Consider the following 19,226-nt stretch of genomic DNA (forward strand, 5'->3'; position numbering starts at 1 on the left):
CACTTAAACTGGACACATGATTTTTCTGTTCTTGTCATTTTCCTATCCTATTCCTTATTCACGTCGCTCCCTTTCATGGCTGATCTTGTGCGAGTTATCATCACGAGTTGTGACTTACGCACACCCGTACGATGACCATGACAGTCCTGCTGAGTATCACACACTCAGAACAACCCTTGCAGTATCCAATTTATAATTATGAATCCTAGCACTTCGGACATGTGCTTAACGTCTCCATTCGTTCGGTTACGTGGCGGGTACTCCATTCCAAATAACTGCCAACCCGTTCGATACCAAATGTAATCAGATTGTGGCACGAACCTGGCAATTTGACTCCATCATAGCACACTATCCTCCCTGTGGGCGGCCTATCTATTACTAAAACTGCTCCAGCGTACACTATAAACAATGCCCCACGTTGGGCGCCAAGTATACACCCTACCGGGCTTCGAATGGATGACCCACGCATAAGAATGCCTCCACGTAACGGGGTAAACACCCACGGATGAGATTGGATTGAAGAGCGGGTCGAATTGCTTAATGAGCTTCGAATCGCTCCCCTTCCTACTTTCTGTGCCGGCCCGGCAGCCTGAGCACTTGGGGAAGTGGTACGTTCGAAAGAAAAAAAAACTAATACTTAAGATGGAGCCTTATGTCTATAATATGAAAGTAGGATCTCTGGGTTCAAATGCCTAGTGGATACTGCTTAGCACTGCTACAAATGACAAGACTCATAAAATAGGGGTTACGAATACAAATTTATTCAAATATGACAATTTAGAAAAAAGTTGACACAGCTCTATACAATGACTCTCCACATCTGGGAGGAAAAGAAAATAATAATCACTTTCGAATACGAATCGCCCATGGGCGTCGTCTGCATAACGGTATGATTGAGGTATTGCGACTTGCTATCGTTCATTTTTCCCCATTAATTCATACCGTTCATGAAATTTGTACATTATTCTGTCGATCACACCGTGAGATGACCTGATGTCCCTATTCACAAATATTACTAGCTGTTCTAAGCACGAACATAACCGGGGCCTACACTACATAATATCATATTAAAAGACACATTTGCATAATGCACAAACAAACACAAATACCATTTTTGCTAAACCCCGGACTCCTCATCTATCACCAAGACCACACAACGTGCACATAGGTTCTGTTTGAACTCAAAAATATGTGCACATAATTACGAAACATACACAGATATATGGATATATACACTTCATGCACACAGGAGAGCCATTCCTAGAAAAAAACAGCATGGTTATCACTGTCTCCGGCCCAAGGCGTACGCCTGGAGCAACCCGCTCAAGGGCGCCATCATAATCCGGAGTCGAACTGGCCGACTCCCGACCGAGAGGTACTGTGGGTTTCTGTAGATCCCTAGAATAGTTACAATCTCATATCGCCGGATATCTGGGGGGATCCCTACTCATTTATTAAATACCTTTAAAAGAAATCACCGTGATATTATCATTATACAAGTATTCTTAGCTAGGCCATTTAAACCAACCGAGGGGAAGTTAGTCTTAACACAATGGTTTAAAGGGATCCCTCTGTCACGAGGGCGAGAGCCAGACATTCACAACAAAAAAGACAAGGAAGGGAGGGCGGTCATTCACTTCGCACGGCCGTTCTGATTCTTCTCTCGCTCACACGTCTACCCCCTCATCTCGGGGGCACATATCCATGGCCCGCTTCATTTGCTTATTCATATCATTATGGAATTCCCATGAAATACTCTTTTTATTCACTCCCTTCTCATTATTATCACTGAGACTGTGGGCACGATCACTTCTCAATCATCTCATCGTAAATTCCTATTCGGCCTTCTCACAACGTCTCATATCGCGTATCTTCTTCCCTTGGGCCTATGGCTCTCATGGCTCCTCGTTCATACCACATAAATACACTTATATTTAAACCTTCTGACCAAAGATTAAGGACTCCTGCCCCTGGGTCTCACCCCGGCTATAGATAAAAAACAAAACACTCCAAACCATTATGGCCAATTAATCAAAAATCACGGGAAACTTGCACATGGTCCCTCACACCTGTCTAAATCACACAATATGTACCTCTCCCGGTCGGGATTTCTTCTTTCTTGCAGTCCATGCACTGGTTATATCTGTAAGCTAGGCATGCATTGTCTGACTGACCCATGAGTTTCCCTGGCATATTTGACAACCACGTGGGACAGTGACTACCAACATCTCGACATGTTTCCTTGCTCGCCAAATTCCATTTTTCCAACCGCCCCTACGGGAAACTCAAATATTCTCCTAACCTTGTTCCCATATTTGCTAGGACATTCTACATATCACTAAAAATATAACCCTCACGATAAGCTAATCATTAAGAAAGAAATATGAGTCGTCCGGGAATTTAGCTCCCTTGAATTTACTTCAACATTATAAAAATCAATAAAAATTCCATATAGGACATGCATTAACTTACAACATTTTGATATTTACAAAAGAACGCTAATCCTATCCCCGGGTTATGTCATGCTTAGAAATTAAATTTGGACATCACTCATCTGTTTGGTGGCCGTTGTTTCTCCTTCCACGGGAGACCCATGGTGAAGTTCTTAGTACTCCATGACCACTCGGTAGGTGGCGGGCGTGCGGTCCTTCATCCCTGGTCCATACAAGTCCGACATCCTGGGGGGACTCGTCACAGCTGAAATCTTACAGTAATCCAAGTGGGTAACACTTTACACTCGTCACACGTCCTCTATTTTCAGAGTTTACACCACGAATAAGACGGACTTTCAAATTACGGCGGGCGCGTTCACAGTAAGAATCGGGTGGCTCACGGGACTCGAGCCCCTGATTCAAAGCAACACTTTGGGTGATACCAAATTATGACTTTCACTGACTCATTAAACCGGCAGTTTCTCAGCCGTATTCTGCTACTTGTTGGTAAATTATGCTCGCGGTTTTTTACCAGTTTGACACGCAGCACAGAAACAATCCCTAGGCTCGTTTGGCCTCCCGTTCACTTCACAAAGCGTGCTGGACACAATGGCACTTTCAGTACGCGGTCAAGGGTTTCTGACTTAAACTGGGGCACCGCGGGACACAGTGTCCTTCTCAACGACTCGTAAAAGAACAACTGTCTCTGCAATGGCCTGCTCGGCCTATATTATCTTGCCCGCCGGAAGCTTGGGGGCGTCAACGTTCACGGTTCATTAAGAACAAGAGCTCCTCTCGTACCAAGAATTGACGATATTTAAATATTGCATCTTGTAGCCCTCTGTCTCCTCTTTCATTTGAGCCAGGCGTGCTGGACCTACGATCAGCAGTTTTTATGTAATTTGCTTCCCGCCTTTGATTAATTCATTAGCGTCCCTCGGGAGGTGGAGTCAACTTTGAGCGCGACTCTTGGCTTGGGTGACGCCGCTGTATCCACATGTGTTAGCGATATGTTACATCTTGACAGCTGGTGACCTCATTTCTTCCCCTGCATAAGTTATTACATATTTTTAGTCTGGGGAACGCAGAAAATTCCGCTCTATTCAATGGTGTGTCTCACATATTTTTCCTATGTCTGGATTAAAATATCATTCCATTGTTTACGCGCCAAAGTCCGACGTTGGCACCCGTGACACGTGCATAAAAAACCGGAAGTTCCTTATGTTCTTTTTGAACTCTGGGAAGCTAGGCCACACCTCGGGGCGTATCTGACTACTCCAGCATCGCGTCCCCTTCTATCTCTCTCTGCAAGTTGAGAGCGTATTTCCGCGGGGGCTTGGCTGTTGCTTTGTCCTCCCTTTGTTCGCAGGCGCTCTTTTCGCGGGTTCCATTCTGGCAGAACGCCGCTCGATCCCCTTCGCCCATACTGCTACCAATGACGCGACCTTTAGGAGTAATTTTAATGGAACATAAAGGCCCATATCATCCCCATGAGCTGTATAGGACACTGTACGGTTTCAATACTAGTAATGAAAATAATAATAAACAGATGGAAGAAGTGATTGGTAGCTGTAGCAAAATGGAAGAACAGATTGATACTAGTAGTGAAAATAATAATAATAAAGAAATGGAACAAATAATTAATAGTACTGAAAGCAGTCATAAACGGAAGGAGGAAAAGATTGATACTAGTAGTGAAAATAATAAGAAAGAGATGATAGAGATAAAAGAATTATTTAGTAGTAGTAGTAGTGAAAATAGTAATAAACGAATGGAAAAGATGAGTGAAAATAATAAGAAAGAGATGAAAGAATTAATTGATAGTAGTAATGAAAATTTTAATAAACTGTGTAACTCTCTATGTAGCAAAATGGATCAGTTTATTAGCAGTAATAACGAAAATTGTAATGCGATCATTAGTAAAATAGATTCTAAGATATTAGAGATAAATAATCAAACATCTAAGTCAACATGTAAGTTAGAAAGTAAGTCAAATGAAGAATGTGTTGAAATTGAAGGTGAAATGAAGTTGGATCGGAGCGATTTTCATACTCAAATTAAGCATGGTAAAGGAACTGGTACAGAGAATATCGTAGAATTAAGTGATAAAAGTTCTAGTAATCGGGAAGAAATTCATGAGGTAGTCGAGAAGAGATTGGACAAGATTTGCAATGCAGTTGGGGAAGAGATGGGGGAACAGATTAGTAGAAATGAACAAATTGAAAGCAAACTTGTGGAGGTCACTGAACTACGGAACGAACAGGAAACGCTATCACAGCAGGTGAGAAAGAGAGAAGAAGAATTGCAGGAAGACGTGAGAATAGTGGAAGAGAATTCTGAGAGAGCAGCGTAAGAAGAAGAAGAAGGAGAAGAAGTTGTAAACTGCCAGGAAGTGATACGGCAGAAAGGTAGAGGTAAGACAGGTTTAGACGTGATAGTAGCGAGTGGTTTGTTCAGCAGGGATCGTGATTTAACCAAGTTTTCTGGAAAACAGTTTAATCCTATAGAGTTTGTAAAAGTAGTTGAGAAAAGATTTGCAAGTAAGTCGAGGAATAATATTAATGAATGGGAATACGTGGTGGAAATCTTGTCGAATGTTTTTGTCGGTGAAAGTAGAATATGGTTTCGAGTATACTGGAATAATATGTCTAATTTAGGAGAGATTAAAGTGCTCATTGACAGGCTTTGGGAAGAATGTTTACGCGCGCGCGCGAGAGAGAGCGCATGATGTCTGGAGAAACTAGTATAGTAGAGAGAAGGGGAAACATGTTAGCCGTGTATCAGAGAAGGAGTAATCATGATCCGCAGAGGATTAATAGTTGTGTTGAAGGTGATAGTGGTCGGAAGAGTAATCAGAGAGAATCGGGAGATGGGAGGCGTATGTATTTGAGTTATGAGAGAGAGGATCAGAAGAGTAATCAGAGAGAATCGGGAGATGGGAGGCGTATGTATTTGAGTTATGAGAGAGAAGGTCAGAAGAGTAATCAGAGAGAATCTGAAGATGGTAGGCGTATGTATTTGAGTTATGAGAGAGAAGGTCTGAGGAGTAATCAGAGAGAATCGGAAGATGGGAGGCGTACAGGTTTGAGTTATCAGAGAGACTATGATAGTCTTAATATGAATGTTATCAAGGTGTCGTTATCGAGCCAGAGTATTTCAGATTCACAGGGAATCGGGTAAGTTCTTTGGACAGGCTGAAGGTAGAAAATGAACAGGTATTTAGTATAAGTAGTTATGTAGTGAAAGTAGATTTAAGAGTACAGTGTGATTGTGACCTAAGTAATGTTAAGTGAGATATTTAAGTAATGACGTAGTCGTAGATAATGAAGTAATTAATAGTAGTAGTAAGGTAGACGTAAGAAGTGTTCTGTTAAGTGATGTAAGTACTTGTAATGCCGAGAATGTGATGTAAGTAGTGAGGGAATAACTCCGATGATGGAAATTGTGATATGAAGAAGGTAAGTGAAGGTACTATCAGATCTTATAACAGCCGTTGGGTGAGTCAAAGTGAGTAAATAAAATGATAGCGGTACCAATCATAATTGAAGATAATTGTAAGTTTCAGCCACGCCTTGTTGTACCAGAACTTGTGTATTCAGTTGTTTTAGGAGCTGACTTGGTTGCAAATCATGAAAGTAGAATAGACTTTAATTTAGGTAGTGTGTGTTTGTTCTGGGAGGAAACTAGCAAAGAAGTACGTATTAATTATGATGGTCTGAGGTAAGTGTGGTGGTGACGTGTGTTCTTTGAAATATATGAGAGGTAAGTGAAGTTGTTCCTAGTGAGAGGAAATGTTTTGTTGGGTGTGTTACGTGGCTGTACGACCAGTATCCGTGGGATAGTCGGTATGAGGCAGTGACGTGAGGTAATTTGAGTGAATTACAGGAGGAGTAATTGTGTGCGATGTTAGGTAAGCATCGAGAGGTATTTAGTGGTAAGTGAGGAAGAACACGTAGTATATGACCATTGATCTTTTGTGGGAGGTAAGTACCCCATTCAACTTAAAAATGCTAGTGAAGTCTAAGAACAAATAAACATTATGCTGGATTACGGAATCATTGAACCATCTTGTAGCCATAGTGTTGATTCTTTAATTATTGTTGCCAAGTAGGGTGTGATTTTTTGAGATATGTAAGTTAATGAGGGCAAAATTGATTCAGTTTGAGTGACAGAGTGCTACTCAGAGTTCCATTTCATCATCTGCAGGGGCGGGAAATATGTTGAAGTTATTCTTTTGTATCAGGGGTATTTCACTATTGTGAACCGTATCGGGGAGTGTGCATATTCTTTAAAAGATCAGGAAGGGGATATTGCCGGTATTTATAGTATTATAGATGTAAAGAAGTACTTCACGTGAGATTTGTTGAAATAAGAATAAGATGATTAATTTTGTGAGAAACTGGCAAAATAAAACTAACATCTGCGATTTGCGTGTGAACCAAGTGTCGTATTAGTGTATTGGAAGAATAAGTGCTACATTGTCATGTACTGTGTGACAAAAAAACGGAGAACAGGACATTGGACAGTTATCTGCGATAACAATATGCGAGAACAGTTCTCATATAAGTGATATTTCACAAAAAGTTTTGATATGTTAAAAAAAAGGAGAAGAATGTGTATATTGATTGAAAATTATTTGTGTGTGTTAAATTAAGGGCTATGCTCTTGTGAATTGTATGAGAATGGGACACTGAACAGTTATCTACGATGGCAATGTGCGAGAAAAATTCTCATATGTGATGTATTATAAAATGTATGGATGCTGAAAAAGAGAATTATTGTTGTATACTCTTTTAAAGTGTTTATCTGTGTCAGTGTTATATATATAATTTTGTTCATAAATCAATCGATTCTTTGTTCTTCGATTTATTTATGAGGGAGGCGAATTGTAACGGTTCAAATCCCGTTACAAGGTGATATCTGTATTTTTATTATTGTATGATTTTATCTGTATTTTATTATTATTATTATTATTATTATTATTATTATTATTACTATGTCAGTATTATTATTATGTTATCTGTGATATTGTTACTATTATTGTAATTATCCGTTTTATTCAATTCGATTTTGCAATTGCCTGTTGCTTGCAAGATTGTACTTAGATGTATGCATATATACGTATGTGTAGTATAACACTCAATACCTGTACAGTGAGAATTGTTGTATATATCAGAGATTGGAAGTGACGTTGTTATATTGCTAGACCACTGGCGATTCTGCCAAGTCATCGCCAAGCCATGGCTACGTCATCGTATTTATTTAGCAATGCGCGCACGGAGTTAGTCGCCGCGGGGCTATTTCACCACTGTCTGTAATATCTGTCGCGTAGGTGGGAGTATGTCATTGTTATTTCTGGAGATTACGTAGTTGTGTCAACCAACGTCTATATAAGGTGGGTGCACATTGTAGCGTCAGTCATTACTTATACGGATGCAGTACAGTGAAGTAGTCTACTAGATCAAGAGGCCTTAGGTGGTCAGTCAACCAGTGTGAACGAGAGATGGTGAAGACTCAGTGAGCCAATATTGGTCATTGAGAGAGTGAGACCAAATGGTTGGTCCGTCACTTAGTGGAAGACGCGGACGCAAGGCTTACCAAGGAGTCAGAGAGGGCAACCCTGGACCTGCCAAGAGGTCATACCATATTGACTTACAAAGAAGTCAGATGATATGGAGAAGAAGCAGTCGCAAGGATGTATCACCACGTTAGGCGTGACACATCTACAGTAAACACCAGAGCAATGGATTACGTCGTAATTACACTCAAAGTGTTGAAGGTACAGTCAAGTGAATCAGTGAGGGAAATATTTCGTATAAATTGTTAAATGTCCGGTCAAGAAGAATTCAAATTCATGCCTAGTTTCTTTCAGTTGCAATGTCTTAATTTCATATTTTCATCTGTTTTATCGCAACAAGACTCACTATTTTTTGATATATTATTTAAAGAATATATATTGTTCTATCAAACGAATTCAAAGTTTCATTTCATGGACAGTAAAATATCTTAACCTCAAAATTAATGGGGAAACCGAACGCCAATCTCCTTTTCCCAGAACTTATATGGTATGTTGTCAAAAGTAAGCTTATTACCCCACACCCTAGAGATAGTCAAGAGTCTCATTCTATTATTGATGTACTGAGTGACAGCTGGCGCCCTTCAAATAACGTATGTGTAAGTCAGCAGGTAACAAGTAAGTGTGAGTACAAGGTTCAACAAGTGTGTATTTTATTTAATGAATGTTAATTTTCAGATTTTCCATTTTAAATGAAGATATTTCAGATTTTTCAAGTAAAATGCAGAATTATAATATTTGTAAAATTTAGTCGGAATGTCAGGAACATGTTCACACTTCCTTTGTTGTTTAAACTGATCAAAATCTTCAATTTTCTTTGAGCATTTCCATTTTTTCCATGTTTTAGCCCTCTCTGCTAAAGCTTCTTCACATATTTCATTCCACCATATTTTCCTTTTATTTTTTATTGGCCCAAATGTTTTCTGTGCTGCATGATTAATTGCTTTCGATATTTCTTGCCAGTTGCCTTGTTTAGCCACTTTAATTTCGTCTTGGTAGTTCTTAATTGATTCTTTTGTTATAGTAAGTCTGTCTACATTATATTTTATTAACCTCTGTGGCTTTCTTTGTTCTTTATTAGGTAGGAGTTTGGCTTTAATTTTAGAGAGATAATGGTGGGAATCAAATTCACCATTCCTTACTACTTTCACATTCATAATTTCTTTTGTACTTTTTTTTGAAACAGCCACATGATCTAACTGAAACTCTCCTAACATTGGGTTTGGAGGTATCCACGTTTTAGCTTTTCTGGGGAGTTTTCTAAAGAAGGTTGACATTAGTTTCAGGTGATAGCTTTGACACAAACTGATTAGCCTAATACCATTTGTATTTGTTCTTCTGTGGGCTGGGTAATGTCCTACTACATTTCTAAATTTCTTTTCTCTACCTATTTGTGCATTGAAGTCACCTAATAGTAATATGGTGTTCACTTTCGGAATTTTGGATATTTCATTTTCCAAACGAACCCAGAATTCCTCTGTTTTTTGAGGGTTTTTCCTATTGTCTTCATTTATTGGTGCATGGCAATTAACAAGTGTGTACGTTTTGTTTTTGCATTTAATTGATAGGGGAGATATTCTTTCTGAGTTGGATTTAAATTTTGTTACATTTCCTATTATACTTTTATGAATGTAGAAAGCTGTACCAAGTAGTGGCATCCCCTTCATAATTTTGATTGCTGGTTTGCCTTTAAAGATCCTGTAGTTACAAGTGTCTATTACATTTTCATCTAGGAATCTAGTTTCTTGAACTGCCAAAATATGAATTTTGTTTTCCTCTAGAAGTATTTCTAGTTCTTTTTGTGTACCAGTCTTCAGTAGAGAATTTACATTTAAAGTGCCAAAAAAGAATTCCTTTTTGAATTTTATTTTAGAAGGATTCCAAGGTTGCTCCGACTCAACCTTCTGATTGCAGTTGTTGGGACTCCCCAGAACCTTTAGTCCCAATGCATTGCGTGACGCAATGGTGGATTTCTCTTTCGAGTTACCACCTGGGGTAGTGCCTTCATTCAGCGGACTTTCCATACTGCAATTGAAATTGTATAAAATACAAAGTGAGGAATTAGATTCCAGGATAAGATCGAATTGTTAGTCCGAAATTTGATTTTTGTTCTTGGTTCACTCCACTAGGCTCTTCCGCTCTCTCCACCGTTCGGAACTAAAGCAGAGTTCCTCTTCCGCCTTCAAGACCGTTGGCCACCCGGAGCCAGATGGACCCAGGTTTTTTAACGAGGTTGTTACTCCTCCCCCTCCTCACTTCCCCGTCTCTTGATAGACGAGGCCCCGGGCTTGGGACCGGTAATAGCGGATTTTTCATATTATTATTATTATTATTATTATTATTATTATTATTATTATTATTATTATTATTATTATTATTGTAATGGAGGTACACCAACTCCGTGCATTTAAAGTAAGCGCCTTTTAGAAGGCAATCTGTTATATGAACAGTGAAACTCATTTCTGAAGAAGTTTCGAACTTTATCTCTAGATGACTCTACTGTCGATTAATGTGCTCCCTCTGGTGAGAGGATGGACGATTAATTTTCAAGATAATTTTTGTATTCATAAGTTTTCAAATCTGAATTGTTTGTATAGCCTATTGTTTTTGGTGTTCCAAGGTTACTAGCATTTCTACCTCTTCCCGCCTGCTTAAAATTTTAGCCAATCAAGAATTTTTGATATTTATTTAATTAACCAATAGGATTTGAGGCTGTGTACAGGGCTTCGGCCCAGAGATTTCAAGAAACTTCCTCTCCGCTATAAAAGCTGGTAATTTTGAGCCATGTTGTCTTTCGATCGCTCCAGTCAAGAGGTTTAGAGTATGTTCATAGAGGAGGCAGGGGGCTAGTCTTGCCCATCTCCGGAAGGTCCACCAGCTCAAGGTAATGGCAGACATCTTTTTATCGTGTAATAGTCTCAGAAAGCTAACCTGAGGGGAAGGTTTCAAAATCCTTTCTTAATGTAAAATTCAATCTTTCATTGTAAATTTTCAACCAAATCTAGAGACCTTAGTCTAACTTAGAGAATAAAGAGTGTGAACCGTCTTTTATTCCCCTTCAACTTGGTATTGAGGTGACTATGATTTCGTAAACTTTAAAATTCATCTCTTCCTTTTGTAATTTAAATTTTCTCTCCATCTAGTCACCTCCGTACTATAGACTTGGCCTCTGTAACTGCGGGCCATAAGCTCACACAGGGTTTTAAGAATTTTCAAGTGAAGTTCAAAGCAGTGCAAGTGTTCGGCTCCTAAAATTTTTATTTTCGGCCAATAACGTTAATCTTTTCTTTTTGCACTAAGGCCAGGTAGAATGGACATTTATCGCCCCTGTTAAAGTTTAACTTCCAATTTAAATGTAACTTAGACTGTTGAGCGGGTAAGATAGTGGAAACTGTTTATATTGACCTTATGTTAAAGTTAGACTGTGCGTTGGAAAGGCTTGAATCTTGTAATTTTGGAGAGTAGCGTTCTAGAGGTGTGAAGCAATGACACTCTTTTGAATGTAGTAAATTTTGGAGCTCAGTCTCCTAGAGGATTAATTGAATGGAGCAGTGGTGCTCTTGCAACATTTGTAACTTGGGAGCTTCAAGCTCATTCTGTTAAATCGTTGTTGTCTGATTGTTCTAGGCTTTTCGAATATTTTTTTAGAGCTCACGAGCTAACCTTTATCTATCCAATTGTTAGTTGTTTAACAAAGTTTAAAATCTGAAAAAAGAAAACCAAGGAAAAATAAAATTTCAAATTTTGGAGTTTTAAATTAAGATTTGATCTTTTCTCTGTTCACCCATTCACGCCCGCACCTTCTTACATCTCTGTGCTCCACGGTACCTCCGGAACAATTATTATTGTTATTGTTATTATTATTATTATTATTATTATTATTATTATTATTATTATTATTATTATTATTATTATTATTATTATTATTATTATTATTATTTTTCCTTCTTCGTTATGCCCGCTTACAGAGCGCGTTGGAACTTGTTAGCTTGATGATGGTTTTCCTTTCTTCTTCTCTTCCCAAAATCTCTTCATGAATTCGCTATGCTGTTTCTTGCGTTCTTCCCTCCATTGTTTCCTTGTGGTTCTTTTAGCCTTTTCCGTGAACGTGTGCTTTGTAACCAGATTCCCAAAAGCCTTGCGATCCCTGATGATATCTTCTCTGATGTTCATTTATTTTATGTCCTGCTTTATTTCCTCTAACTAGCTTATTTTGACCTTCTTTGAATTAATTATACCAAGCAGTTTTCTTTACATATCTAGTGTCGTCCATTCTACAGATGTGGCCATAGAATTTCAATCGTCTCCTGCGTACGGTATTGGTGAACTTGTCCACTGCTTTGTACAAATCTACAGTTTTCCTTTTGATTCATATACCATTTACATGAACAGGGCCATATATTTTCCTAAGAATTCTTCGTTCTTGTTTTTCAACTTCATAAATTTTAGAGTGGCCTCCTAGAGATGTGGTTTCTGAGGCATACAAAGATTCCAGAAGAACAACAGTCTTGTAATGCCGAAGTTTATTACTATTATTATTATTATTAGTATTATTATTATTATTATTATTATTACTATTATTATTATTATTATTATTATTATTATTATTATTGTTACGGAGTTTTTCCGTGGTAGGTAGAGGTGAAAGAAGGTGCGGGTGTGAATAGGTCTCCAGCTACGAAAGCAAAATTAATTTAAAATTTAACAAGGTTATATTTTCTTTTCAAAAACAAAGAAATAACAAGCATGGCAGGTACAAAGTAGCAAGTCAAAAATGGTAGTTACAATATTTACAGGAATTGGGCTTCGCGCCCTGATTTTACACAGCTTGGGCAATCAGCTCACTTTTACCCCAAACACGAGTTTTAACAGAGGGGCAGAAAACCCCATTCATACCTAGGAGCCCTTGCTCCAAATTACACAGAAAAGCCTCCACGAGGCATACAACACTTAATTTTCAAAAGAGCCACTCGCTCTCAAAATTTAAGCCTCTCCCAGGCCACACCAAACTCCACCTTCAAGTTGTCCTCACTGGACATAGACACAGGGGTACAATACCCAACCTACTGAGGTCTATTAAATGAAAAGGGGCAATTACATGACCTCTAAAATAACAATTTGAGAGGAGGCAATCTGCACTCCTAATACACTTGTTTTAAAAAAAACCTAATCTGGCTCTAGGCCACTAATGCAAGGGCTAATCCCATACTACCGAGGTGACTTTAGAAAAGAGCAATTGTTTTACATTAACGAAGAATAGGTTGAGAAAATAAGTTCACCTCAAAACAATAAGAGTGGGAGCTCGAGAGGGTTAGCACTCTCTATCCCAGAAGGTAGCTTAAAAGAGAATAGAAGAAAGATTGTTACATTTTAGGAAAAGGTTACATGGTGGAACGCTTCGCACCCGCCCCGAGAGTTAAACTGCTGAGCTAGCAAAGAAAGAATTTATTAATCGGCCATTACCTTATTGATGACCGCTGCCGAGGAAAGAGGCGCTTCCCGCCTCCTGCTATGTACTTTATACACTGAAAGATGGAACAGAAGTGGCCCGGAGACCCTAAAATCAGCAGTTTATATCCTCTCGCGGAAGGTTCTAGGCGTTAGGGGAATGAAAACACCCTCTCACAAACTTTTTATTGGCTCGGGTACAGAAACATATCCAAGTTGGGGGAAGATACATCGGATTGGTCGGAAATAACTCAAAGAAATTCAGGATTGGTTAAATGCAAAACAAGGGGAAAGAGAGGGGTATACAGCCAACTTAAACAATAACTAAAAAAAAATTTAGCAAAGACAAACATTTGAAATAAAAATTTCTCCAACAAAATAGTTCTTTGACTTCGCACTAGGTTGCACTATTGTTGATCTTCAGTAGTGTCCTCTAGAAGAGAAAGTTCACACTTCTTACTTCAAGCGAAACAAAACCACATCAAAAATGACACAGTTCAAAAACTCAAAATTTTCCACGTGGTGACATCTTCTGAGAAAGTAGAGAATTAATAGCGTAGATAAAGTTCAGACTTCCTCCAGCAGAGGAGTTTCAACTGGCGCAAATTTTAAATTAGCGGAGTGGAGGTGTACCGCCCGGTACAGACCTCCCCCCCAAAAGTTCCTCCCGGGGTGACACATGAAATTGTTTGAAAACAAGGTCCAAGTTTTGATGTAGATATGGAGATTAATTGCCAAAAAGAAAAAAATTTATAAGATTTTCTTAATTTGGTTTGATTTAGTTTCAAAATTTTGTTGTTGCAGATGAAGTAAAGTTTTTAAGTTCGTAGAAGTAGAATTCCGAAGATAGACTTTTAATACTTAAAAGTGATGAAAAATTTTGCAATGTCCACCAAATATTGCTGTTGAATTCCCGAGTGTAGTCATTGCTTATCGTAACTGTCCATGTAGTTGAGGTTGATGAAATTGGATGGCCAGACCGGCCGTTGCAGCTTGCGTCCAAAGGAGGCCGCTCGGACCCCTCAAGTACCCTGAGATACCGCTCGCCCGCACTATGAGGGGAGCAGTGGTGTTGAAACACGCCGCGCCCGCGGTGAACATATACAGGCTGCGGGCAAGTAGCAGGTCGTGCGCCGCACATCAGCCTTGGCCGGGAGGAGAGCTCCGGCTCGCCGTGCACATGTCGTTCTCGCTGGGGCCGAGGGGGCCCGTCCTCGAACCCAGCCGCGGCACGGCGCCGCGCGGCTGCGGGGGCACTGAAACATTTAAGCTAGGCGGCAGAATTGTGTTGGACCATCATGTTTCTTTTGAGGGCACAGGCATGTAGAGAGATTGAGGGGCCAGCGGCGTGCAGATATCCATGGCATTTCATCTAAGCCAGCCACTGTGTGTAGTGGAGCAGGAGACGGGAGCGTGGTAATGGCCGTGGCAAGGACAGGATGGCAGTTTAACAAATCGGGGGAGGTTTTACAGAAATGCTTACATATAAAATAAAATAGAAGGAGCAGAATGCCTTAAGAGTGGAACTCAAAAAAAACATATAACCTTCATATTCCTATCAAATTATATGAAGCAAGTTGACACAAAATTTACACCGGTTTCACCTGGGACAGGTGAACCCTAAATATCCTCTCGGTGGCTGGATTGCTTACTAACAATGTAACCGGCGTAAGAAAATCGAGAATGATGCATGGCCCATGAAATCTGGGGGCAAGCTTGCCCGCGGGAACAAAATTCTTGACCATCACCTGGTCACCTACCTTCAAAGTGGTGGGTCTCCGTCCACGATCATACTTTTCCCTAACCTTTTCATGAGATACCTTAAGATTGGCTTTAGCCTTCTTCCAAAGATCTTTAATATTATCCGGATCTATTGTCTCGGGTAGAATGTCACTCAGAGACCAAAGGTTAGAGAGCGGCGTGTTGGGAACAAACTTGAACATCAAGGAAGCTGGAGTGAACTTATGAGATTCATGAACCGCCGAATTCAAAGCAAAAGCTAACCAATGCAGGGACGTGTCCCACCTGGAATGATCTTCATGATGATAGGCAATAAGTGCGGACCTGAGATTACGATTAACCCGTTCAGCCAGAGATGGTTGAGGGTAATAAGCAGAAGTAGTTACATGAGAGATGGATAAGTCAAAACAGAATTTACGAAATAAGTTAGATGTAAAAGCCTTCGCATTATCAGATACAATATATTGACACGGACCAAAAGAAGCAAAAATAGAATTTAAGCAAGTAATGGTAGACTGAGCGGTAGCCAGCTTAGTCGGAAATAACCAAGAAAATCTGGTAAAACCATCTACACACACAAGGATGAACTTGTTGGCATTACCCTTTGACTGGGGGAATGGTCCTACATAATCAATATACAGGCGTTCCATGGGGCGCGACGCTTGCTGAGAAGACAAGAGGCCTACCTTGGTGGACATGGTCGGTTTACTAAGCAAACAGGATTTACAAGCCTTTACTAGTTCACGGATTTCACCGTCCATACCTTTCCAGATGAACATTTCACGAATCTTTTCACGAGTTTTAAAGATTCCAAGATGCCCTCCTAATGGGGTCTCATGATAATACTTGAAGATCATAGGTACAAGAACAGCTGGAACGACAACTTTCATCATCTTATCATGCCTCGAAGGGCAACATAGAACACCATTCCTCAGAACATAAGGGACAACATGTTCCCCAGAAGAAAGGGTTTCCATTATCGGAGCCAGCGTCGGATCTTCACGTTGGTATTTCTCGATATCCCTAAAGAGCATGGGAGCATCTGTTAGGATGGCATTAACCTCAGATAGTATGGACTCGGAAGGTGATGAACTGTCGACCGGTTCGTGGGTCTCGACGTCGTTAGAAAACATACGGCTGAGTCCATCAGCAACAACATTTTCGGTACCTCTGATATGTCTAACATCAAACTGGAAGGCAGAAATACGGATGGCCCAGCGGGCTATACGACCAGTACGACGCGGCCTACCTAAGACCCAGCTTAAGGCTTGATTATCTGTCTCCAGGTCGAATTTGACATGTTCCAGATAGAGACGGAACTTCTCTAAGGCGAATAAGACTGCCAAACCTTCGAGCTCATAGATGGAATACTTGGCTTCTTGAGCCGACAATGTCCTAGACGCATAGGCGATGGGGCGCCTCCCTAGTTCAGTCTCTTGAAGAAGGACTGCAGCTACCGCTGACGACGATGCGTCGGTTTGGACAATGAATTTCTTCGAGAAATCAGGCATAGCAAGTACAGGGGCATTACAAAGAGCTAATTTAAGGTCTTCAAAAGCGGCTTGTTGAGAAGGTCCCCACTCGAATTTGATGCCTTTCCTACGAAGAAGGTTTAAGGGCGCCGCTCTATTAGCGAAGTTAGGAATAAACTTCCTGAAGAAATTCACCATACCAATGAACCTGGCGATACCTTTAATGTCTTTGGGAGGTTTAAAATCACGGATGGCCTGTGTTCTAGAATGATCGACTGCTACACCATCCGGTGACACAGTATGCCCTAGGAAGGACATAGAGGGCTTAAGCAAAGGCAACCTTGGACAACTTAACAGTTAACCCAGCCTTACGAAGGCGATCGAGAACTTCTCGCAGATGATCTAGATGTTCTTCAAAAGTCTCTGAAAATACGACGACATCGTCCAAGTAGTGATATAAGTACTCGAATTTGATGTCGGAGAAGACCCTATCTAGTAGCCTAGTGAGTACAGCTGCTCCCGTGGGGAGCCCGAAAGGCACGCGGTTGTATTCGTATAAATTCCAGTCCGTGGCAAACGCTGTAAGATGTTTAGACTCTTCGGCAAGGGGAATTTGATTATAGGCCTGATTCAAGTCCAAAATAGTAAAGAACTTGGCCTTACGAAACCATGAAAAACAAGAATGAAGGTCGGGAAGGGGCACAGATTGTAACACCACCTTCCGATTGAGAGCCCTGTAATCAATGACAGGCCTGAAGCCCCCTTGGGGTTTCGGGACTAAAAAAATAGGCGAAGAATACGCTGACTTAGAGGGCCTAATAATACCGTCCTTCAACATCTGATCGATGATTTCTTTTAGAGCCTTCATTTTAGGTGGAGATAGCCTATAAGGTGGAAAACGGACAGGAATCGAATCCGTGACCTCAATTTTGTATTCAATAAGGTCAGTAACACCAAGAGTATCAGAGAACACCTCGGGAAATGACTGACACAGTTTGCGAATACTATCAGCCTGCTCCTCGGGTAGATGCCTAAGGTCTAACAACATCTCATCCTGGGTAGGCGAAATAGAAGAACATGATACAGAATTACACTTTAATAGAGGGATATTACAATTAGAGGCAAATTTGAAAGTGCAAGACCTACTCTGAAGATCGAGCACAAGACCAGTGTGAGAAATAAAGTCCGCTCCCAATATAATGGGGCAAGACAAGTGCTTGGCCACAAACAATTTAACTTTCCATGTGAATTTAAAAATACGAATTTTGACATATAAGGAACCTAGAATTTCTAATGGAGAGGAATTAGCCGAAACGTATTGGATCGCCGACAAACAATAGTTAGGAAGTTTACAAACAGATTTCAATTTTGAATACCAATCAGCCGAAATAATAGAACAAACACTACCTGAATCTAAGAGAGCTGTTATAGGCTCGTTATTTAACTCAATTTTGAGAAAGGGGACCGGTGCGGGGGTATCCGCCGCAATCCTAAGACACTCTTTGGGACCTCCAAAAGATGAATTTGAAAATTGCTCGTTCCCTGAATTTACAACCTGTTTACCAGGGGCTGAGTCTCGGGAAGATGGATTAGTCGACTCAGCCGAAGCCACTAGTCACTTTTTATTATTGGCATAGGTGGAATTTGCACCAGAAGTTGAGCAGGAGGGGGTGCTATTCGAATTGGGACAATTCTTGGCGATATGTGAGAAAGCCCCACATTTAAAACAGCCTTGTGATGACCCGGCTCCATTCCTTGTCCCACTTGACTTGATCAGTGGACACTTGTTGCGCAGATGGTCAGGCGACCCGCAAGCATAACATTTACGGGGATTGACTGGTCGGCGACGTGGAGGCCGAGTATTACTAAAGGAAGGCGGGGGTTCTTTCGCGACACGCAAAGAATCGGCGTATCTAACTCCTTCCGCTGAGACGGCCAATGCTTCAAGTTCAGAGAAAGTTTGCGGGCACGCCGCGAAACACAAATATGACCTGTAGGGTGGTGAAATCCCTTCCACAATAGCTTGTACAATCTGATCCTCAGGGAAATGAAGAGCAAACACCCTAGTATAAAACTTAATGTCCTGTATGAAATCAGCCAAGTTTTCATCCAAGCGTTGTACACGGTAATAGTACTTCTGAATAAGGGAGGACCTGGCCCTAGCCGGGATGAAGTTAGCTAGCAAATGGGCATGGAAATCCTCAATAGATGATTGCTCGGCAATGGCTCTTACGATTTTATCTGAGAGAATACCAATAGCATACGGATAGATAATTTGCAAAATTTGACATGGAGAAAGAGAAAACACCAGGGCATGATCCTGAAATTCAACTAGAAATCTTAGAAATGAAATTACATCACTGGTGGTATTAACGGAAAACTTAGAGATACCTCTGAGCAACATTGCCAATGGATGAGGCAAGCTGCTAAACCCGGGTGACATAGTAGGTAAAGGTTTCAATGGCAAGGAAGTTAATTCAGAACGGATGTTACTCAATGATGCACGACGTTCAGATTCGTTGTCCAATGGGGCAGGGATAGTTTGAGCAGCAAAGGTTA

Source organism: Anabrus simplex, chromosome 1 (assembly GCF_040414725.1).
Source record: "Anabrus simplex isolate iqAnaSimp1 chromosome 1, ASM4041472v1, whole genome shotgun sequence".
NCBI classification, from domain to species: domain Eukaryota; kingdom Metazoa; phylum Arthropoda; class Insecta; order Orthoptera; family Tettigoniidae; genus Anabrus; species Anabrus simplex.